Consider the following 24658-nt stretch of genomic DNA (forward strand, 5'->3'; position numbering starts at 1 on the left):
TGTGACAAATAAAACATCTGGAGATATATGACCCAATGAGCAGGCAAGAAACGAAGCTCTGCTAATATTTATAATATGGATTGACTTTAGGATATGTTTATAATTTGTGCATAAATGTATATACGTTCGGGTGTCACACTCAAAAAATCATTTCTGGTGAGTTGTGCATCTCTAATCATTTAAGGGTGACAGGGACGGAGGAACAGGGCAAGGGAGACCTCTGCTCTTTGGGGAGTAGACTGGGATAGAAGGCAAGAATACAAAATAATGTAACTCTTGTCCCAACACAGCATGATTCTCAGAGTAATTCTGAAATGTCTACAACTTAGCCATAGCTAGTACGCATTAATTCTATCTGCTTTGCCATTCAGAAATTATTTCCTCTAACCCCAAAGCCATCCTGGAACTGAGACCATAGCACTGGGTTGTTCATCTTTGGTTCTGAGCCATGGCTTGTTCCTTCCTCCAGGCTGTGTATGGGATGAGAGAAAGTGACTTCTGAATGTAGCTGTGGCCAAACCTAGTTTTCGCTCATCATTTTATCCCTAGTGCCTAGCACCGCAACAGCCACTTAGGCATTCCATACATATTTGTTGATTGGGTGGCTAGATGAATGGACATACAGGTGGTTGGATAGATGGAACAATGGATAGATACACAAAGGGAAGAATGGGTGGATGGTGAGTGGACAGGCAAATGAGTGGATGGATGGACAGATGGATAGGTGGGTGGATGAACAGACAAGTGAATGAGTGAGGGGCTAAATGGATAGGCAGATGGATGGGCAGACAGAGAAACAGACAGACAGTTGATGGATGGATAGATAGACACACACAAGCAAATGGGCTAATGGATTGTCCTGAGCATTCAGTGATATAAATACAGCCCTGAACACAGACCCAGACACACAATAGGCCCTAAAATAGTAAATGATCCCTATAAGGACAAGCTGTGAGAAAATAAAGGAAGCCTCTAGTTGCAAAGGTGGCTAGAGGACTCCTGAAGGAAGTGATGCTTGAAGGATAAGTAGAATTTTCCAGGCATGTGGGGTATTTGGGGGAGGCTGCCCCAGGTAGAAGAAAACCCTTTGCGAGAGGGGGAGGGAGCCCAGTAGAGGTTGCTGTCAGAGAGATCTGTGGGGGTCCTTGCAAGGCACCAAGTTTAGGTGGCTGATTCCCCCATCTATTCCACCCCATGAATAATCTAGCCCAATCACAGAGTCCCATTCCCTTGCCAGTGACTGGTTTAGGATGGGATTGGCAACTCTAATCTGACCAGTGAGACTTGAAAAATCTGTGGGAGGAGAGGAACTGCTGGAAAATGCTTTCCCACTCCTAATGGGTACATACATGTGAAATGGTATCTTCCCCCTTGAGTCATTCTTGGGTCTGGCCATCAACCTGGGACCATGAAGATCCACCCAGGGGGAGGGCACAGCAGAGAAAGGGAAGACCTGAATCCTCAGTGGCTTCCCTGGACTGCTGAATTAACCAGCCTGAAGCTAACTTGACCCCTAGATTTCTTTCCACCTACAATAAATTCCAACATTGTTTCAGCTGCCGGGAGCTTGGAGCCTAAGACATACGATCTGCTACACCAGACTCAGGAGTCAGGACTTGAACGTATGTCTTCCTGCAATCTCCTCGGAGGTCTTGTTCTCCCTAAAGCATTAGCTGCTGGCCTTCCCTCCAGCCAGTTTGAATGGACACACGGGTTCTGTGCAGAGCTGAAGCCTGCCAACTAGCATGCAGAAGTATCTGTAATCTGTGGCCAAGTTTCTTCTTTGTCTATTATGTGGTCATTTGAAAATTTCCATGAAGTCATAATTTATCTTCTCCCGGGTCAAATTCTGGACTTGTTTCCTGGAGCCTACTGGGTTCTGAGGATAGCAAGCAGCACAGGATAATACTTGGGGAGAACAAGCACCCTCTTGCAAGGAGATTGGTTCATGGGAGGTTGTTGTAGGTTTTCCAAGAAGGGAAGGATGCGTCTGTTTAGACAAGGAGAAGTGGTTATTTTTGGGCTCTTCTGAGTTCGTTAAGATCCCCCCATTCCAATTCTCAGTGTTTCTCTCCTTCCCAACCAGTGCTTCAACATTTATGTAACAGATCTGTCACAGCTGTTAATTCAGTTTACGCTGTGACTCTGCAACCCCGTGATCAAATTTGGAGTCTGATGTTCAGCTATCTCAGCCCTTCGGCTACAAAGGAAAAGAGATTGTTCTAGGGATGTTGTTAAAGCTCTCTAATTCTTTGACTGTGTCTTGAGCTGAGATGTTAAAGCCCTGATCTCGTCGCTTTCCTTCCATAAGCCTCCCAGAGCAGCCAGGGGCAGCCAGCCAGTTGCAGAATTCTTGTGGCCGTCGCTCCCATTCTCCAGGCCCAACAGCTCTTTGGTCCCCACAGCAGGACCCTCACTGGGGACCTCATCCCAGGAAGCCACATCCGTTACCTGGAGGTGACTTGATGGCCCATTTGCTGACTTTAAGACTGCTTTCTCTACCTCTGACAGAAGGTAAGTTCCATGAAACTTTAGGGTAGTCACGTCTACCCTAAAATAGTACCACCTACACAGTAGGCACTTAATCAATGCAGAAACCCATTCCTAGCCAGTTGACGGAGGAAGGGGAGTGCATATCTGCAAGAGCACAGAGGAGCTGGCCTGGAGCACAACCAGATCCCGACCCCAAGAAGCACAGCGCATGCTCTTTGCCCACTTAGCTCCCCTAAGTGGAGCTGCTTCTGCATTCAGAGGGACTCAGATTGGCCCAGCTTGAGCCCGAGACACTCCTGGACCCCACAGGGAAGTGGGATCATGTCCGAGCCAGGCCCCCACCTCTGAGGCCAGGGCCATGGTCCCACAGAACCTCATGGGAAGGAGTGGGGGTGGCTCCCAAGGAAGGGTTCCTGTTTGAGCAGAAGAGAAGAGGGGATACTGAGCATGTACATATAAACACACACACACACACACACACGTGTGCGCACGTGCACACATACACACACACACACACATGCACTCACTTGCACACAATGTGCAGACGCACACACACAGTCTTTTATTCCAAAGAAAGAATTGGTTAGGGGATTGTTAGAAAATTATAACATATTCTTAAAAAGAATGTGAGAAAGATACATTGAGATTTAGAAAGATCTCAGAAGCATATTGTCAATTGAAAAAATATCAAATTAGAGAATAATAATGCGATCCCATTTATTTTTCGAACTACAATTATATATGTATATATATGTGCATTTAAAAAAAGGTCAGGACAAAAACAGATATTTAAAAAAATGATCAAGCCAGGGAGAGGAATACAAACCAGCAGAGGGAGGGATAAGAGGACTTTCATCTTTTATTCTAAAACTTCTCTGCTGCTTGATTTGGCACGGTGAGCGGGATTCAGGTATTGTTTTTAAACACAGAGGAATTTTCCAGGCACGTTTGGTGCGTCTGAGCATCTCCTGGTCTCCAGCTTCCCTCTGTCCACCCCCTCTCCTTGCTCATCTTCCCCATAACCCATATCTTTCAGTCGAGATTGGCCATATCAAGGGAACAGAGCATATTTCTTCTGTCACTGAACGATCTGCAGAGAGCTCTGGGTTTGCTGTTCTTCCTGCTGAAAGCAAACAATTGGGCCTTTTCGGGGCTCCTCAACAACAACCAGACAGGGCTGCAGCTTTGGCTAGTGTGGCCCCAGGGGTGTATGTCCCCACCGCTGGTTTCCTGGGTCAAGGAGAGGAAAGATCCTCCAGCGCCTGGCAGCTTGTGCAGCCCCAGCACCCTGCGCCCACCGTGTGCAATGGGAGGGGCGTCTGTGGGGCTCCACCTCTTGGGGGAGGGGACAAGGAAGGAGGCCAGGCAACCTTCCAGAAGCCCTGGTAGCAGGGGGACTAAGTGGAGACTAGAGGCTCAGCCCTGACCCCCATCTCCACTGCAGGTGAGAGCCTCACAGGATGAGGGCCAGACCCTGCTGAATATGCACAGAAACCAAGAACCAAGAAGGGAAAAGAAGTGCCCCAGTCACAGCGCCTGTGCAAACAAAGCCCATGAGTGATCTTTCTAAGGACCCTGCACACTCTCTAACCTTCCCAGGTGGTCTGGCTTCCATCTGACCTGCCCCATGCCCCCACACTCCAGCTGCAGTGGCCTTGCACACAGTACTGCCAGGAACCCCCTCCCCATGCCCTCCTGGATGCTCCTCTGCTTCCCAGTTGGCAGCCTCCAAGGGCTTCCCAGCCCAGCCCACCTGGTGCTCCTCCTTCCTGCTCCCTGGTGCCTCCACTAATTTGCTTCCCAGCACTCACTTCCAGAAGTCTTCTTGTTCACTTGGTTGCCGGTCCACGCTGTTGGCTCCCTATGAGCAGGGCCATCTTATCTTGCTCACTGCTCACTCCTGCACCTGGAACAGAAGCCAGCACACAGTAGGCGCCACATCACTGTGGGTGGGGCTAAGGGGTGACCTCGGTCCACTATAGCTCATCACCGAGGCTCAGGGAGGTGGACAACCTCCCTGGTTGCCCAAGGTACCGAGTCCTGGGCTGTCATGAGCACATGGACTGGTTACAGTAACGCCCTCTGGGCAGGGACCCTGGGCCCAGGCTGCCTGGGTCTGCTTCTCAGCTCTGCTTCTGGCTGGTCATGTGACCCCTGGCATTTCACTCAGCTTCTCATCTGTGAAATGGGGCTGTAGAAAGCAAACCTCAAAGGGTTGATGCAACAGTCAAAGGTTGATGCACATTAAGTCAGTGGTACGTAGGACGCGCCATGCTTACGACTTGCTCTGTGCAGGCGTAGCATGGTGGTTAGGCAACAGTGGGAACTGGCTGGGTTTGACTGCAAGGTCCTTGCTCTTCTCCAGGCAGGGGAACAAGGACTTGGTATGGAGTCATGGATGGCAGGGTGAAAACACTCGTGGAAGGGGTTAATAAGCAATGCAGCCAAAGGTGGGGCCGGACCAGATCACCTAGAGCTTGACTTTGACCCTGAGGCAGGCGGTGATGGGTGGCCACTAGCGAAGTTAAACAGGAGATCAGCTGTATGCTTTTCAGAGATTCCTCAAGGAGGCAAATTTGTTGAGACACATTGGAAGCAAGTGGTGCAGTCAAACAAACAGCCTGGTTCCCCACTTTCTGGATAGCCCTTTTCCCCATTCAGGAAACCCTCTTCAACATTCAACAGAGTGTTCTTCTCTTGATGTATCTGCTTAACTACATACAGCACCCTATCCTTCCTCCCTTCCTACTCAACCAGGATGTACATAACACGGGGCCAAACCAGGACATCCAGGAGCCCCCCCCCCCCTCCAGGAGAGAACACCTGTCATTTCTATCTGCCCAGCATCCTTCCTCCTTCCCCAGCAGCAACTCCCCTCGGAGTACCCCCTTTCCCACTCACAGCCAGTGGTCCAGGTGCAGCTAAACCTCAGCTCCTTCGGCTCTCCTGGTCAGTAGCTGGTTCAAGGATCGGTACAAGACCCAGACTCATTTCTAGGAATGTCTCCCAATTAGTTGGGTAGGAGAAGTTCTCCTCCTGCTCTGTTGTGAGTCTAGAATGGCCAACAGTCAACTTGGCCATGAACCAGGAGAGGATGAGCAGGGCTGAGCTGTGGAAGGAGACAGATGACCAACATCTTTTATACATCAGAACATCTTTGCGGAACATCTTTGAAGCCTGACAAGATCTACCCTTGGACTTTAAGTAACCCAGACTGATATAAAATAATTCTTTCTTCTTAAGAAGTTTCAAGTTGGATATCTGTTGCTTTTCACCAAATACATCTGATTAATAATGTTCCATAGTGCAACACCATGGAATGGACCAGGATCCTGAAGCTTGAAACTCCAGACTCTCCAAACGTGTCCATGGGGCGCTGCTGGTGCTTCAGTCTCCCCAGATCATTTATAAGAAGGTAGAGATGCTTAGGTCCCCACCAGCCAAAGCTTTGGTTGGGGATTTCTATGCAGGGGGTCCACACAGGGATTGGCTCTCAGCCACTGGGGAACAAGTTTCTCAGAACCAGGTCACAGTGGAGAGAAGGAAAAAGGCCAGCAGAGAAGAAGGGAAGAAGGAGGAAAGTGTTCCTGGGTTCTCAACCAATAAAGGTCACATCAGACCTGAGCTGGGCAGCCTTAGAACACAGAACCCCCAGGCCAGCAGGTGCCCCTCTAGCCATTGCACTTCCTGGGCTTTGTGGGGGCATGGAGACCAGCATCTCATCCCACCTCCCTTTGTTGTTAGGTGAGAAAAGTTAGGCTCAGAGAGCAGATAGGACTTCTTAAATCACACAGATGCTGGCTCAGACCTATGGCCAGAACCTGGTCCTAATCTCACACCTGTCCCCTACCCCCACTCTCTTGGCCAATTCCCCACCCCCTATTCCTCCAACTTGAACTAAGGGTCCTCCTTCTTTTCTCTTCTTTTCAAACACTCCCTCTCCCATTCTCCATCCAATCCCAGGACTTAAAGGAGACTTTTTCACTTTTTGCATTGCAGGTCCAAACACCCACAGCAATGCCACCGTGCCACTCAGAACCGACCTGGCATATAGGTGCCAGTGTCTCACTTGATCCAGGTGCTTCCTTTCCCTCACCTCAACCTGGGCACTCAGGACCCAGCACAAGAACTGGGTGGGACACAAGAGGCCACAGACGGTAAACACAGACACAGTAGGTAGGCAAGTGTCCTGGGTCAGCAAGGTTTTGCCACACAATAAGCCACCCAAAGATGAGTGGCTTAAAGCACCCGCCATTTATTTAGCTCGTGATTTTGTGGGTCAGCAATTTGGGCCGGGCTTGGCCTATGGTTCTTTGGCCTAGTCTGGGCTCGGGGGGCCAAAGCTGGGCTGGCTCATTCACCTGCAGTAACCAGGACACTGGCCCAAGCAACTGGACTGAGGATGGCTTCAACTCCACCTGTGTCTCGTCCTCCAGCGGGGGATCCTGGGTTTGGTCACATGGCAGCTGGGCAGCTCCAAGAGCCACAGTGCAAACATACAGGGCCTCCGGAGACCCAGGATGGGAAGTAACGAGAACACTGTTACTTCTGCCACATCCTACCGGCAGGTTCCAGGCCAACCCAGAGTCCAGAGTGGAGAAAGGGACTCATTCCACCTTGCATCACACCCCAAAGATGCAAGGGTCTAGAGAAGGGAATAATTCTGGATATTTTTGTAAGCAATCTACCACAAATTCTAAATATTTGGTGAACATCAAGGATACGCTCTCTATAAAGCATTTACATCAGGGCTTTAACAAACCATTTGCAGTTTCATTTTGAACAAAAACATGACTGAGGGCCAGATCCTGCTTGGGGCTGCCAGCTTGAGCCCTCGGCAAGACACAGCTAATGAATGTTTTTGAGTGAAAAAATGAATGAAAGCACTTCCCACTTTAAAAGTGGCTTGGAGACTTCTGGTACCAGCCACTTGGCAGACAGTAAAACCTAAAAATCCCCCTGCTGCAAACACACAGAAGCAGTAGATAAAATATAACAAATATTCCTTTAAAGCCAAAAGGAAGAGAAAGAAAAGGGGACAAGAGCAAGGTAACTGAAAGCCGGCACACCAAGCAAAGGAGGAGAAGGAGCCGACACAGAAACTATGTCAGTGGGGAGGCTCGGGGGCGTGAGGGGCGATCTGGCATCAGGGGAGCAGAGACCCAAATTCCGATTCTTGTTCAGCAAGAATAGGAGTGGGACTGTGGGGTTGACACCGAGACCCTTCAAAGTAGGACACTGAAGATAAAAGCAGATAGTGGCCAGCTGTATATATGGAAGTCAGCCCCCCAACCTGTAGCACCCAGCCCAGAAAGCTGACCCATTATCTAGACACCAGCCCAGGGGGACAGACTCCTCTCTAAAAATCTCAACAAGTTGGATTTGTGGAAGTCAGACCAAAATCCCTAGCAAACAGTCCAGGAAGCTAAACAGTAACAGTAACTCTTGTAACAATCAACCCCAAATGGGTAGGACTTGACGAATAACAGACAATTTCTCTAATTTTGTCCCCACTTCCAACTTAGGACCAACCAAAGAAAGTCAAAAAGCTCCCCTAACCAATCACAAGGATGCCTCCCTCCATTTAGCTCCCTCCATTTAGCCAGCAACCTCCATCAGGGCACGCCTGAAGGCCTCCCTTTTTCCACTAGAAAGCTTGCTTGCTCCTCTACCCGCCTTTGAGTCTCTTCCAAAACTCAAATGGTGGTGGCTGACTCCTCTAATATAAGAAGCTCTGAATAAATAACTTTTGCTTTTTCTCGTTTTGCTTGGTCTTCTTTTATTTTCACAGAGGGAAAAACAAAAACAAGCAAAAATAAAAAATGAAAAACCTTCATAAAGGCTGAGTCACTTTCAGATATTTTTTCCAAGTATGTAACCCAAGTAACTCTCTTCCAGCAATGTAAGAATGTTTGCATTAGAAAAAACTACGGACATATTTATTCTCAATTGACTAAAGGAAAAACCATAAGATTATCTGAATATATGTGGAATTAATGTCCATTCACAACAAAGATGCTTAACAAAACAAGAATAAAATGGAAGTCCTAAGTATGATACAAAGTAAACCCACCATACATTTATGAAATGATAAAATATTAAAAGCATCCAATAAAAGTCAGGAATGTGACAAGGACACCTACCATCACATCTCTTCAACATTTTACTAAAAGTCCTTGCTTGTGCAGTAAGACAAGAAAAAGAAATGCAGTGTATAACGATTGAAAAGGAAAAAGCAAAAATTTTACCATGCACAAATTATAAGATCATCTACACTGAAAGTCCTATAGAACCTACAAACAGCCTACTGCTACTAACAAAGATTTGAGCAAAATTGCTGGATACAAGGTCAAAATACAAAGACAAAATGCATCTCTAGACCACAGCAACTAGCAATCAGAAATTTTAATTTTAAAAAGACACCAATAACTATAACAATACATTTATAGGATTCAAAAGAAACCTAAAAAAGAGATGTGCAGAATCTTTGTGGAGAAAATTATAAAACTTTATTGAAAAACATAAAAAAAAAGGCCAAAGTAAATGAGATAGATATGTACGTGGGTGAGAAGACTCAGTATCATAAAAATGACAACTCTCCCAAATTGATCTATAAATTTCATCTCAAATCCCAATAGAAAATTTTATAGAACATGACAAAGTAATCCGAAAATTTATGTGGATGAGGAAAGGACTGAGAGTAGCTAAGACACTCCTGAGCAAGAAGGTGGGAGAACCCATCAAGATAGTTATTAAGATCAACCACGAGGCTTTAGTAACTAAAACTGTGATGTTGACACAGTAAGAGAGAAATACAGCAAAGGGACAGGGAAGGGGACCCTCCCCCCCAAGACACAGACTCAGACACAGAAGGAAAGAACCAGCACTGCGGGACAGTGAGGAAGGTGACAAAAAACAGAAAGAGTTGTCCCTCCAAAAAAAAAAAAAAAAGTTAATCCTTAATTCAAATCATACAATAGATATAAAAAAAAAAAGACAGCTACATTACAGAATTAAATGGTGACTAAAACTATAAGACTTATTAAAAATAGAAAAAATACAACTTCTGGTGGGGAAAGATTTATTGAATAAGACACAAAATCACAAACTACAAAGGGAAAGATTGAGAACTTTGCATACATTAAAATTTAAAGCCTGCTGTAAGACAAAAGACACAATAAACAAAATAAAAAACAAGCTGCAAACTGGGAAAGATATTGGCTATGCACAGAACTGACAAAAGATTATTATTCAGAATATGTAAAGAATTGCTACAAATCAGAAAAAAAAATGCCAAACAACCTAGAGGAAGAAAAAAGAATGGGCAAAAGATAGAATGGAGTATTTCACAGGCAAGGGAAGTGGGGTGGACTGTTAACATATGGAAAGATGCTCCGCGTCAGCAGCAACCAAGGAGTTGTAAAGTAAATAGAATTTCATTTCATTCCGCTCATACTTACTGAGCACCTATTACAGACCAGACATTATTTTGCCATTTAAAAGTCTGGAATTCCCAGACAGGACTGTCTTCTATGTAAACCTAGACCAGATGTTAGAATAGATCTGCGGGATGCGTAAGCTTCAAAGTCAAAGATCTGTGGCATATAAGTAAGATCAACTGATTGATCCCACATGCAGATCTTTGAGTGTGCGACTGGGGCTTCTTTGAGTGAAGAGATAAGACAGGTGATGGTGCTAGGATCTTAACAAATCTTTGCATCATGAATCCAGCACCCAGACTCCAGTAACGGGACTGTTGAGGTCAGGTCGGAACTTAGACTTCCAGACTTGGGGCCTCACAAGTCCTGCAGGGGTTTACTAGGTGACCCTGCCTGAGACTGATGCTCTCCTAGAATAACATGGAGAGTCACCTCCTTAATGTTCCAGAACCTCCCTCTGTGGGAGTGAGAGGCCTGTCCCTCTACTTCTCTGGGCAGTGCTGCAGACTCTCTTCCAAATCATTCACTAAGTGGGAGTAGAGTTGGGATAAAGGCCCCTGTGGGTCTAGGCCTGAGGGTCATACCCCCCCCCATTAAAATGAATGAATAGAAACATCAGTTTTTGGTGATAATAGAGAGAAAATGGAACTCTCTTACGGTGCCTATTTTTTTTTAAGATTTTATTTATTCATTCGACAGATAGAGATCACAAGTAGGCAGAGAGGAGGAAGCAGGCCCCCCGCCGAGCAGAGAGCCCCATGTGGGGCTCGACCCCAGGACCCTGAGATCATGACCCGAGCTGGAGGCAGAGGATCAACCCACTGAGCCACCCAGGCACCCCTGGTGCCTACTTTTTGACAATATCTAGGTAGAGCTGCTGTTGACCCAACCGCATGATCCAGCAATTCATCCCTAATTCTCAAAACGGAACAAGAAGACAAGGACAAAAATTTTCACTGCAGCTTTGTTTAGTATGAGAAAAATGAGGAGCATCCTGGCAATGTTTATCTGCCAACCAGATAATGAGCAGGGACTGTGGTCTATTCATCCATTGGGACACCACGCAACACTTAAAATTAAGGGAACACAGTTAAATCTAAAACACATGTTTAGCAAAAGAAAAAGAGATGCAGAATTGTACGTATAGTCTATTATCATTTATGAAATTTTAAAACGTGTAAGACAATCCTATAGATTATTTAAAGGTATAAGAACATATGCAGTAAAAGGAAAGGAGAAACACCAAATTCAGAATAGTAGTTTCTGCTAAGAAGGAGAATGAGGTACTAGGATGTGGAAGAGACACTCTGGAAGATTTATCTATATTGGTGAGGTTTTTACTCCTTGAATTCACACACACATGGACACAGACTCACAAACTGAAGCAGAATGCTGATAAATCATATTGTTTACCAGTGTTTGTTGTTTTATTCTCGATGATTTTCTATGTGCAAGCAATACCTATAATTTAAAACATTTTAAGTCAACTGTGAATGCATATGAGACCAGATAGGTGAAGCATTCACACACTGGGGTGACACATCTGAGAGTGGACATGTCCCTTGGCCCAGAGCCATGCTCATCCAACTGCCTCCACAAGCGATCTATAGTCATCCCTAGGACAAAAGAGGGCAAGAGGTTGTATGGCCAAATTAGCTCATCAGACACCAGATTTTCCTTACTGCAGGACTTCTCAGAGCCTTTAACAAGCTAATTAAGATGATGAATCTCCAAGAATGGGGAGGATTTTCCAAGCCTTTTAACATCAAACCTGTTTCTTACAGAACACCGTGTAGAAAACACTGGTCAAGGATGAGCACATTCTCACGTTTTCCAAACACCCAACCCTAGGGGCTTCTGTGTGTCGGGATCCACAGCTCTGCAGCCACCAGTCATAAAGCTGTCAGGTTTCCATCCTATCCCTTCACCATCCTGACCAGCATATGAGTATTCCCAGCAAATCCAGAATCCCTCCAGAGGTGAATGGGTAAGCAAACTGTGGTACAATGGAACACCACTCAGCAAGCAGAGGCGCGAGCTGTCAGTGTAAGGGGCAACATGGGTCAACGTCAAAACAGCCATGCTAAGGGGAAGCACCAGACAAAACAGAGCTCGTGCTGTCTTGTTAGAGTTCTATAAAACGTTAGGCAATTCAAGCAAATCTATAGTGGCCCAAAGCCGATCAGTGGTTGCCTGTGGGTGGGGGCAGGGTCAAAGGGAAGGATGACGAAATAATAAAGGGGCACATGGAAACTTTGAGGGTGACGGATATGCTTATTATCCTGATAGGGGTGATAGTTTCACAGATACATATTATGTCAAAACTAATCAAATTGTACACTTTAATTATGCACAGTTCTTGTATGGCAATTATACTTCAATAAAGCTATTTTTAAATGAATTAATTTAGGGCCTGGCAAGGAGAAGGGGGTCCCTTTGATTTGGGGCCATGGGAGACCAATTTGTCTAAACTTCTGCGTTTCCTAGGACGGGGTCTTACTCATCTTAGTTACTCAGTGAATAGGTGTTGGATGAATGGATGGAAAAGCAGGGGAATACAGGAATGTATAAACCAATGGATTAGCCAAGATCTGAACACGAAACAGCAGACTGACTCAGCTGAGGGTCTGCTTTGGGGTCTAGATGGGACAGGGGTGAGGGTGTGATGCGAGAATTCTGAGGCTGGGAGCTGCCCTTGAGAACAGCGGCTCAGGGTGGAATGAGGTCTGGCCGTCAGGGACCCCCAAGCAAAGCCAAGAGTCAGGCTACCAACAAGAAGGATGCAAAGCTGTCACTGGGTGTGGCCCAAACGGTGGGACCTGGTAATGCCATTCTGTGGGTCCCTCTTAGAGACTGATTGGTGCCCCCTAAATTTATATGTGAAGCCCCAGCCTCCAATTTGATGGTATTTGGAGATGGGGTCTTTTGGAGGTAATTAGGATTGATGAGGCATGAGAGTCGGGACCCCATGAAGGGGTTAGTATCCTCATAAGAAGTGACACCACAGAGTTTGCTCATTCTCTCCTCCACGTGAGGACAGAATTCGAAGGTGGACTTCTGTAAGCCAGGAAGAGAGTCCTCACCAGAAAACAAATTTGCCAGCACCGTGATCTCGGACTCCCAGCCTCCAGAATGTTGAGGAAATCCATGTCTGTAGTCGAAGCCCGCACGCTGTGGAATTTGTTAGGACAGCACAAGCAGACAGATACAGCACCTGATGGTTTTGCCTCCCCAGCATCCGGCTGGTAACAGCACCCTGAGCTCTTTGGGGAAATCATCCCCCTGGTTTCATTTCATGTAGTATGAAGGAAGGGGAGATCCTTCCCCAGCCCCGTCCCACTCTGTCTCCGAGGAGAGGTACATGGTCTAGGGCTGAACTTTCAGACCCACGCACCTGGTTCAGTGATGAACACAGAACCCAGTGTAGACCAATGAGAGGCTGGGACTAGGTGGTGGGGCGGTGGGTGGGAACGCTTTTCTCTGGGTTTGGTAAGTCAGTAGAATGGAAGCCGTGGCCATCAGGACTCAAAGTGATGTGAGCCTATTTGAGAACAAAGCTACACAGAGGGAAGGACAAAGGAAGAATATGGAGAGACTCATTTCTACAGGAGCCAGCCTGGACCAAACACACCTGACCAGATTTCTCAATATTTTCCAGCTATATGTGCCAATCACATCTGCCCTTTGCTTAAGCCAAGTCAGATTTCTTTCCTTGCAGCCAGAGGAGTCCTGTCTGACACAGGACCCCTAGCCAGAACAGTCAGTGTGGATAGTCAAGTCACCTTGGAAAACAAGGCCATTCATTCCAGCATCTCACCTGTACTTGCTTCCTATGCGCAGGGTACAACCCCTCTCTGACTTTGGACTTCATCAAGGTGAAGAATCACTATTCCCATTTCAAATTTGAAAAGGTTAAGGAAAAACAGAGAAACAACAGGTGCTCAGACTTCTATAACCTTGCTCCCATTCAAGGCAGCAGGTACCCTCCAGGAAGTGTCTTCCATGAACTGATCTGCTGATTCATTTCCTAAGGGCTAGGCCTCCTGCACTCCTCTAAGAACCTCCTTTCTCCTTGACTCTGTAAATTTGCCTTTGCCCTTCCTGACAGCACTCAGGCATGTGTGACCTACCTAAGTTCCTATCCTAGACCCCTCCCAGACTTCTGAATGCTGACTGATGCCCAGATCCCAGACCCCACCAGTCTCAGAGGTGGGGCCTACCCCACACAGGAAGGCAGAACATACATAGCTCACTCAGGTGATGGGAAGATGGTGGCCTCGCTCCAGGGTCAGCTCCAAGCCCACAGAATCAGGCGGTCCTGAAGAGCAACTCATGGGCATCTTCCTGGACCCCCAACCAGGTTTGGACAGATGAGACTAAACCAGCTGTGTGGCTGCTGGTGGCAGATTTAGTCTTTCTTAATGGACTGACATCCTTGGGGAATTAAGTGCAGGATGCGCTTAATAAAGTCATTATTCTGCCATCCAGCTGTGCAGGATAGGAAGATGACAGGGAGAAGCGGGGGCTTACACTGAGAGGTCTCCGGAGCGGGGACAGAAAACTGAGTTGGCTAATTGCCAGAGCCACAGACTCTTCAAACCTCCAAATGGGAAGGGGTCCAGGCCTATAGAAGGGGGCCTGCAGAGCACAGGACTCATTAAATGGAGCAGGGACAGACGAGGAGCTGAAAAGCAGGTCTTTCCCAACTTTACCTGCTCAATACATCTAGATTCCGTTCTGATATCCAAGCAGGTTTTTGTGGCTTGAAAAGAAATGGGGAGAAGGAATACTCACTATGGTAAAGAAAGCATAACTATAGCACCCACTTTCTGTCCTTCCAATTGCTGCTGTCTAAACACTGTTGATGGGGAACCAATCTGATTACAATTGTATGTAAAGTAAGAGTCAAAAATCACTCAGAGAGGTGACAGCAGTGAAAAATGGCTAAGTAAGGACATCCAACGTTTCTCTCCTGCATAAAAACAATGAGAAATCTGGCAAAAATGGTGAGAATCAACACTTTGGAACTCGAAATTAACCAAAGACATGCAGCAATCTGAAGAGGTTTAATCAAGAAAAAAAGGCTGACTCTCAGTAAAAACGATGAGCTTTGTGCTATTTTAGCTTATCCTAGCCCATTTTTCCCTCCCCATAGTTCTAAGATACCTTAAAAGCCAAGAACCCACAATCCTGGTCAAAACCAGCAGCCTGGCAGCCCAATGAGGCAGCACGATAAGATGGGGGTTCCTTTAAAGCCCTAGCCCCAGGGGCACCTGGGTGGCTCAGTGGGTTAAAGCCTTTGCCTTCGGATCAGGTCATGATTCCAAAGTCCTGGGATCGAGCCCCGCACCAGGCTCTCTGCTTGGCAGTGAGCCTGCTTCCCCCTCCCTCTCTCTGCCTGCCTCTCTGCCTACTTGTGATCTCTGTCTGTCAAATAAATAAATAAATTCTCTGGGGAAAAAAAAAAGCTCCAGTCCCAGAGAACTGTCATTGTTTGGTCTATCTGGCTATTCCCTGGAAGACCCCACTTGCAAAACAGTCTTTATTTGAACTGACTTGGAACTCACCCAGTGTGAATAGACTGTCTCCTGGAGTTATTTGTCAAAAACCATCAATGGCGATTGTCATGCATTGTGGATACCTGGATAACAGTTGTGGAAAATTATATATTAACCAAAGAACTTAAAAGGAAAAGCTGAGGGGTGCCTGGGTGGCTCATTTGATTGTCAGACTCTTGATTTCAGCTTAGGTCAGGGCTCAGGGTCATGAGATCAAGCTCCAAGTTGGGCTCTACACTCAGAGGGTAGTCTGCTGGAGAATCTGTCTCTCTCCCTCTCCTTCTGCCCCTCCCGACTGACACTCTTTTTCTAAAATAAATATATAAATCTTTCAAAGAAATAAAATCTGAGGAATGAAATGTCCATAATGACACTGAACCTACAGGGCACTAGGATTCTAGGAGGCCATGAAGGTGTGCAGGACCGTGTGGATATTCAGTGCTAAAAACTTGTTCAGAAAAGACCCTTAAGGAGCCTTTAAACTCTTACCTCTGGCTAAGTTTGAGAATCTGCACAAGCAGGAAGAGAAGGCTAAGATGGATTTGTAAACTGCCTGAGTAAGTGTTGAAATAATGGCATGCCCCAACACACACACACACACACACACACACACACAGCCCCTCAGCAAAAAGTACAGGTCATGATGGTTCCAGGTATTTAGAAAATCTCTATCCAAACATTAGCCGACCATTAAGCCAGCCCAACAGACAAATCAGTGAGCACACATGACAAAGAATACAAACATTACAGAATTAGTTCAGAAAAGTCACAAACAACAGTTTTTAAAAGCCACCAGAAAGAAAGAAAAGAAAAGAGAAAAGAAAAGGAAACTGTATTAGAGGGAGAATATGATTTCCAAAGTTTCCATATACATATATGTATATGTATATCATAAATATGTATATAAAACAAAGCACAAAATGGAAGAATTAAATCCCACATTATCAGAAATTATCTTAAATATAAATGGAAAACACTCCAATTAAGGGGCAGAGGTTGACAGAATGAACTTTTTAAAAAAACATGATTCAACTACATGCTATTTATAAGAGATATACTTTAGATTCAAAGACACAAATAGGTTGAAAGAATGATGGGCACCTGGGTTTCTCAGTCGGTTAAGTGTCTAACTTTGGCTCAAGTCATGATCTCAGGGTCCTGGGATCAAGCCCCGCATCAGGCTCCTTTGCTCAGTGGGGACACTACTTCTCCCTCTTCCTCTGCCTGGTGCTCCCACTACTTGTGCTCTCCCTTTCTCTGTGTCACATAAACAAATAAAATCTTTAAAAAAAAAAAAAGACAATCCCTACCTCACACAATATACACAAAAATTAATTCAAAATAGGTAAGACCTAAATGTAAGCACTAAAACTATAAAACTACTAGAAGAGAAGATAGGATAAATCTACATAAGACACAAACAGTCAAAGCAAAAAAGATGAATTGGACTTCATCAAAATTTAAGTTTTTGTTTCAGAGGAAAAATGTGAACAGACAACCCATAAAACTGGAAAAATATTTGGAAATTATATATCTGATAGGTTCTAGTATCCAAAATACATGAATAACTATTATAATTTAATAATAAAGAGACAAATAGCTTAATAAATAATGGTCAAAGATTTGAGTAGACATTTCTTCAAAGAAGATAAACCTCAGCAGGTTTCTCCCTAGGTCTCATGGCACTCAAGTGTGTGGGCCATAAGCTACCCAGGTGCGAAGAAGACTGGGAAATAAACTGCTCTTCTTTTTAGCCCTTACTGTAGACCACTAAAAAGGTGATTGGGAATGGGTGTTGATTGGACCCATGTCTAAGGGAAAACCTACCCAGTTTCCCACCTGTGTGTCTTCCTTACTACTCATGTAGAACACTTCACTTCTACTCACCAAATGTGTGGGGGATTTTGCCCACACCAAGCAGTTCTCTGTGATACCAGCTGCGTGTCTGACAATTTAACTCAATTCTGACATTATTTGCCTGGAGATAGCATCACACCTGTCAGGTAAAGGGTTCAGTCCTATAAGACAGCAACCCCCCCTCCAGATGCCAGTCACAAGCTGAGACTCTCACCTGTGTTTCCGACCAAACAACAGAGATTGAAGGTTCCAAAGACCCCCTACTTGTTTGAGTAATATGCTAGAGTGGTTCACAAAACTTAGGGAAATGTTTACTTACATTTTTCAGTTTATTAAAAGATATGATGAAGGATATGGATGAACAGGCAGATAAAGAGATGCATAGGGTGAGGTGCATAGCGTGAGAAGATCCTGAGCACAGGACTTTCTACCCCCATGGACTTGGGGTATGTCACCTTCCTGGGTGTGTTCTCCAAGCTGGAAGCCCTCTGAACCCCATACTATTAGGGTTTTTATGGGGGTTTTCTCACAGAGGTGGTATCAAATATTAACTTTATTTCCAGCCCCTTTCTCCTCTCTGGAGGGTTGAAAATGGGGCTGAAAATGCCAAGCTTCTAATTATGGCTTGGACTTTCTTTTTTTTTTTTTTTTTTTTTTTAAAGATTTTATTTATTTGACAGAGCGAGATCACAAGCAGGCAGAGAGGCAGGCAGAGAGAGAGGAAGGGAAGCAGGCTCCCTGCTGAGCAGAGAGCCCGATGCGGGACTCGATCCTAGGACCCTGAGATCATGACCCGAGCCGAAGGCAGCGGCTCAACCCACTGAGCCACCCAGGCGCCCTGGCTTGGACTTTCTGATGACCAGCCCCAATCCAGAAGCCATCCAGGAACCCACCCAGAATCACTTCAGTAGAACAAAAGATGCTCCTAGTGCTCTTATCACTTAGGAATTCACAAGAGTTTTAGGATCCCCGTATCAGGGATGGGGTCAAAGACCAAATACTAAAATAAGAGATACTCCTAATGTTCTTATCACATAGGAAATTATAAGGGTTTTATGAGCCCTGAATGCAGAATCCAGGGGCAGAGACCAATATCTGTTTTTTTTTTCTATGATCCCACAGCCAACTTAGAGTGTCTGTCTGCAAGCATAACTAAAAATCTAGAAGACTAGCCACCAAAATGTCCACAGGCTTTATTTCTAGGCATTAAAATGTATCTTTTTGTGCTCTCTGTCTTTCCTAGAAGAAACTCGGATAACAGATGATTTCTGCTGACTTCTTAAATATAGATAAGACTGACTTGAACACCTATTCTGTGTTCCATGGAAACCCATAGCTCCACCAACATTACTGCCAAGATGTCTGTAATTTCTCAGGGGCTTATGCTCCTGTGTTCACCTCTGAGACCAGCTTCTCGTTCCCACTGAATTAGTTCTATTTATGAACTGTGTCTACCCATGCTTATTGTCACTATGTTGTATTTCATGGAGCAGAGGGAGGACCTAGCACTTTCTTCAGTTTGCACACTCACATGTACACACAAACATACAAATACACATGCTGCTCACTATTGTGTGCTTTACTGAATTCCAGGGAGAATTCAACTTCAAATTAAGTGCCTGTTCTGAAACAGAGACAAGGAGGGTGGAGGATGATCACTCTCTATTCTGATCAGCTCTGCCGGTATACATCCTGGTAGCCATCTCAGGCTTTGACCACACCTACACTGCCTCATGACCCAAAAGGTGGTCACTTTCTGACCATTCAAAACTGCAAGAGTTGTGACAACTTTCTGACTTGGCTCCTAGGACAAAGGCCACAAGAGCTGACCGCATAGGTTGGTCATTAAAGGGAAGATCTAAACTCACCCCTGTTAGCCAAATGTACAGCAGCTCTCTGCTGACTACTTTCTCCTTCACAGGAAACCAAAGAGAGACCCCTTGGGAGTGAAACAAATGTCACCAACCTCGCTGTCAAAGCACTTTGAAAATAGTCATCAATGCCATTTGCCCAAGGGCTAAAGCCACCAGAAGTCATCCACAAAATACAAAGTCAAAACACTCCCATAAAATGCAATGTTTCCCTTCTGCCATGATTTCTTCATCATTCTCAGGACACTAGTGCTCGTGAGTTCTGTCCTTCTGGCCTGAGAGGCCCATGATCTTCCCTTTCTGAAATGTGGACCCTGCTTTTGTTCTCCTAAGGATGGCAAATCAAGTAGAATTTGGATCATATCCAAGCTTGGCCTAGAAATTCAGGGATGGTTCAATATTAATAGCATCACATCAATAATTCAAAAAACATAAAAATCATCAGATCAGGAGTTTGAAAACTCATTTTGTAAAGGCCCAGATAATAGATATCTTAGGCTTTATAAGCCCCATACAACCTTTATTGCATATATATTATCTTATAGTTTTGTTTTTCAAGAGAAAAACAAATGTTTTTCTATTTTAAATTAAAAACAAATGTCATTCTCAATATTCAAAAACACTATTAGAGACATTTCCATTGTACAGAAATGAAGCGAGGATGTCTGCTATTACTAATATTATTTTAAGCTGATCTGAAAGGTCTAGTCAGCTAAATAAGACATGAAAAATAAATTTTAATTAGAAAAGAGGTACCTAAGTTATTTTCTGATAGTATCAACTGGATAACTACTGGAAACATCACAAAGTTTCAGTGGCATAGTCATACAAAGTAAACATGTAATAAAATTGCAAAGCACAATTGAAAAAACTCCCAAAACCATAAATTATCTAGGAATAACCTTTTCACAAAATGTATGTGAGTAAGGTGTGTCTGGGTGGCTCAGCTGGTTGAGCATCTGCCTTTCGCTCCACAGGGAGTCTGCTTCTCCATTTCCCGCTGCCCCTCCCCCTGAATCATGTGCGCTGTCTCTCTTTCTCTCTCAAATAAATGAATAAATCTTTAAAAAATGTATGTGAGGTATAACAATAAAATCGCAGAGCTATAATGGGCATATTAAAGGAGTCATCCAATATTCCACTAGGGGAGGGGTAAATATTCTATGGTTGTCAGTACCCCTACAAATTAATTTCTAGAATAAATTTCATTTCTATCAGAACTAAATTTTTAGCAAAGTAATCTGCAAGTATATTTTTTGCAATAAGCAAATTAGGACAGCCAAAATATTTTAGATTTTTTAAAAAGCTATAATGAGGGGATTCCTTTTATGAAATAACAGTTATGAGTGTGTCACCTAGAAAGAACACGAGGAACAATAAAAGAACACAGAAGAACACAATAGAAAGTCTGACAAAAAAGAACTTGTTAAAGATAAAAATTTACTATACACTAAATATGACACTTGAATTCAGCAGGGAAAGAACAAACTATTGAACAAATGGCACTGGAACAACTGGCTGATAATTTAAAGGAGAAAAATGAATGACCTATTCACCTTCTGCTGTACAGCAACATGAATTCTGGATGGATAAAGGAGTTAGTTGCATACTTGCTCAACACCGGGGACTAAAGTAATTCACCCCTCATCTTCCCACACCCATTTCTATGGATAGGATCAAAGGAATATGGGCTCAAGGAAGTAAATATCCACCCTGGAATCTACCCACATGTTAGAACAGCCACCAGGTTAAAATCACACCTTCCTGTTTCCACTGTATCTTCTTAAAATGGACCGTAACTTTCCTCAGGGAAGCATGGTTCCATCCATCTTCCCCAAGGGTCACACTGCTGCATACATTAGACAACAATTTCTTAGCATGTAATGTAAACCTTAGCCCCACCCCCTACTCTGGTTCTGCCCAATCTTTCCAACTGTATTCAGTACTGCTCTCTCGTGGAGACCCCATAAGTACTCTGTGCTTGATCCAAATTAAGCTTCTCTCTGTTATTCAAATGTGCCCATTTTTCCTGCCTCTGAGCTTTGGCTCATGCTATGAGTTCTGTTCTACTTGGAACATTCTCCTACCTTCCACTGGATTTCAAAATATTGCTTATTTTCCTGTTCCATGCTACCTTTTCCATGAAATCTTTTCTGGATCCTCACACCTGAGGAAACTACTCCATATTCACCCCCATGGTATTTGTTTTGGACAGGATTCTATAGGATGTACGTGACAGACTCTCAGCTCAAAGTGGCTTCAGCAAAACAAGGAATTTATTGACTCCACAAACTGAAAACTTCAGGCCTATTTTGATCTTAGTGTTTGAACAACATGATCAGGAGTATCACAATCTCTTTCTGAGTTGGTCATGTTTTCGGTAAACCCTCTACCAAGTAGAGGGTTGTCCCAATCCTACATTCTTACCAACAAAAAGAGAACTTTCTTTCTTGACAATAGATGTTCCCAAATTGCATCTCATCAGCCTAGCTGAAGTCACATGTCCACCCTTGAACCCATCACCATGGGAATGGAGGAGAATAGAACATTCTGATTGTCTAAGCCCATGTAATGTGCTCCCATCTGGACACTTGGAGGGAAAGACAACTCTACCTCTACCACAAAAACTGAGTGTAGAGAGCTTGTGATTCTCTACAGAAAAATCAAGATGCTGTGCCCAAGTAGAAAGGAAAATCCATCCAAAACAGGAAAAAACAAGAGAACACAATCCAACATGTGGGTCATTCCTCTCATATGAAACACTGTATTTTGTTTAATCATCAAGATCTTAATTGTATCCTGTCTTTACTGCCTGCCAGACTGGGAACTTGTTTAGGGCAGAGAATGCTTGACTCTTCTGTGTCACTCATTGCCTAACAGTTTCTTCTCAGAGGAAATAATCAATGGGTGGGGATCAGACTAAACCAGACCAGACCAGATCAGATTAGACCAGACCAGACCATATTAGAATAGAGCAGACCAGAGTCAATAGAACAGACCAGACCAGACCAAACTAGAACAGGCCAGACCAGACCAGAGATGATAGACCAGATCAGACCAGACCACACTAGACCAAACCAGACCAGACCAGACTAGATCAGATCAGATCAGACTAGAATTCCTCCACTCACCAACAAGTGCCTGTGCTAGGATGCAGGATCCCAGGACCAGATTGGATCCTGAAAACAGATACTCAAGAGGTCAGAGGTAGTCCAACAGTCATAGGGGGATCCAACTCATAGTATTTTTTTATTTGGCCCACAGAAGGCTGTTGTCCTCCTCCTCATCACTGAACTACTGTTAATATTGAAAAATTAGATATTACCCAGAAGTCTAGATTTCCAACTTCTCAATAGAAAGGAAGCCCGGCCAGAACTGAGCCCACATTACTCTGTGACAAGCATGGACCTTGGCTGCCCCTTGGATGGACCCCAGTCTCCATTTCACTGCTCCTGGCTGTTTTGGAATGTCAGACTTTGCTCTGTATTCCCTGCCCTCAATGGGCCTGTGAGATGGTGCTTCCTATTGAAATCAGAAGATGAATGAGGGTTGTGGTCATTCCACTTTTGCCTTTCCCACTGTGATGTATAGACCAATGCACATGGAACATAGGAGTAAAGAGCAAAAGTGTGGGTGGCAGCAAGTGTGAGCCCAGAATCCAGGCCAAGACCCCAAGAAAAGGCTCAGGGACCAGGCAAGCCCGAGGCCCTAGACTTCTCTTGCCCCTGCCCAGAAGGGCCTCAGGAATGAATGCCTGTGAAGGCACTGAGGGGGGTGACCCCCTCAAAGATGCAAGGCCAAGGTCATGCCCACATGTATGCCCACATGTCCCATCCCTTCACTGCTCAGAAATGCTGATACTCTGCTTCTCACAGAGCAAGACAGGAGCTGGGGAGTGTGTTGGACTAAATGGGGCTCTCAACCGGCCAGCCCACTCCTTGCAGAAATGACTGTGGTTGGCAGCTGTCAGTTCATCACATGCCCCTCACCAGTCCTCCCATGGAGCCAACCTCATTTTCTTTCACAAATGGCACCTGCTTGCTCACCAAGACCATGGGCCACAGAGGCACAGGACCCCTCCCCTTCCTGACGGTGGTCTGTTGCTACAAATGCAGTGGAGACGTTTCTGTCGTGAAACGGTGTCAAGGACCCTAGCAACCAAAGCCCCATCCCAGGACCCGCTGACAACCGTCCCTGTTCCTTACATTCAAGAACGGTCACCTTGCCCCATGGCCTTTGGTGTCACAACCTCCAGTCATGCTCACCAGAAGCGCCTCTCATTCTTTCTATCTCTTCTTTCCAACTTTGTTGGTGACAGCATCCCAGAGGACAGGCGCCACCGTGTGTGCCCAGCAGGTGTCAGGTGGGTGCATGGCTGGGGGGTGGGTGGGGCATCGGCAGACATTACTGGCCCCCTGGCCCCCACTGGACAAAGGGGGCCCTTGGTTCTCCTTCCTGCTTTTGCTCTCTGCCATTCTTCTAAAGCTGTGTGATAATAAGCACTAATTATTCTGAGGCTATAGGATTCTGGGTTCTAAGAGGCTGAGATCCAGTGCTGCCTTTGAGCAGCGGCTTTCTCTCTGGGTTTCCTCAGGCAGCGCCCATCCCCCTCCCAACAGGTACATACATTTGCATACAATTGGGCTGCTTTACAACCTGGGCTCAAGCTGCTACAACCAGCATTCTGCTGAAGGGAGCTATTCCTTTTTCTTAAAGGAGCAAGGCAGATTTCTTTCTAATGAATTATCAGGACGCCTTTGGGTGTTTGTGTTTGCAGAAGGACAGAACAGTCACTCCTCCCGCCCCCCACTACCCCCGCCCCCTCCCAGGGGCATGAAGCAGCTGTGAAAGTGACCAAGAATCTGGGCCACTCCTGATCTTTTGTTTCTAAACTACCCTGTCAAGAGAATGAGGTACCCTGCCAACCCTGGGGTCCCTCCTGGGGTTTCTCCTGGGGTGGGATCTGGGGCTGGGCAGGTAAGCTCAGACCAGCTCCGGCCTCAGGACTGGAGCCGGCTTTGCAGACCAAGGGGACCCCTTCCCACCCCATTGCAATGCTCAGCCCTGGGCCACCGCCTGGATTGAAGGACCAGAAGAACAAATTTCCAACTGGCCGCTAGAGCCCCAGAAGTAGGGATGCCTCCTAGGACACGGGGCCAGGCCTGTCCCTTATCTGTGCAGACCAGAGATTGGGGGGAGGGTGGCCTGCTTGTGTGGCAGGGATATTGCTGTCCCAGGTCTTGAATCCTACCTGCTCACCCCACACCATTCCCCTTACCAGGGCTCCCCAAACTCTGTCCCCGCAGCTACTAGTATTAGGATGCATGCCAGGACCGACGGCCTCTGTCCATTCCCTTTGCTCTTATTCTTGTTCTTGTGTACTGACCACAACTCCATCCAACCAAAGAGCCAGGCTTCTGAGCCCTTACCTAGCCCTGTG

At 45.5% G+C, this 24658-nt stretch overlaps 1 long non-coding RNA gene across 1 annotated transcript in view; it reads right to left on the reverse strand.

The window, feature by feature from the left end:
* LOC106005606 overlaps positions 1–24658 on the reverse strand; it is a 57717-nt gene that overhangs the window by 25582 nt on the left and 7477 nt on the right. The window contains exons 5-6 of the long non-coding RNA XR_001179102.2: positions 5395–5602; positions 4305–4399 (exon numbers count right to left, since the gene is read on the reverse strand). This is a non-coding gene — a long non-coding RNA (uncharacterized LOC106005606). The remainder of the gene's footprint in view (positions 1–4304; positions 4400–5394; positions 5603–24658) is intronic.

This window comes from Mustela putorius, unplaced genomic scaffold, assembly GCF_011764305.1.
Source record: "Mustela putorius furo isolate JIRA1106 unplaced genomic scaffold, ASM1176430v1.1 tig00003850_pilon_pilon_pilon, whole genome shotgun sequence".
Classification (NCBI taxonomy): Eukaryota; Metazoa; Chordata; class Mammalia; order Carnivora; family Mustelidae; genus Mustela; species Mustela putorius.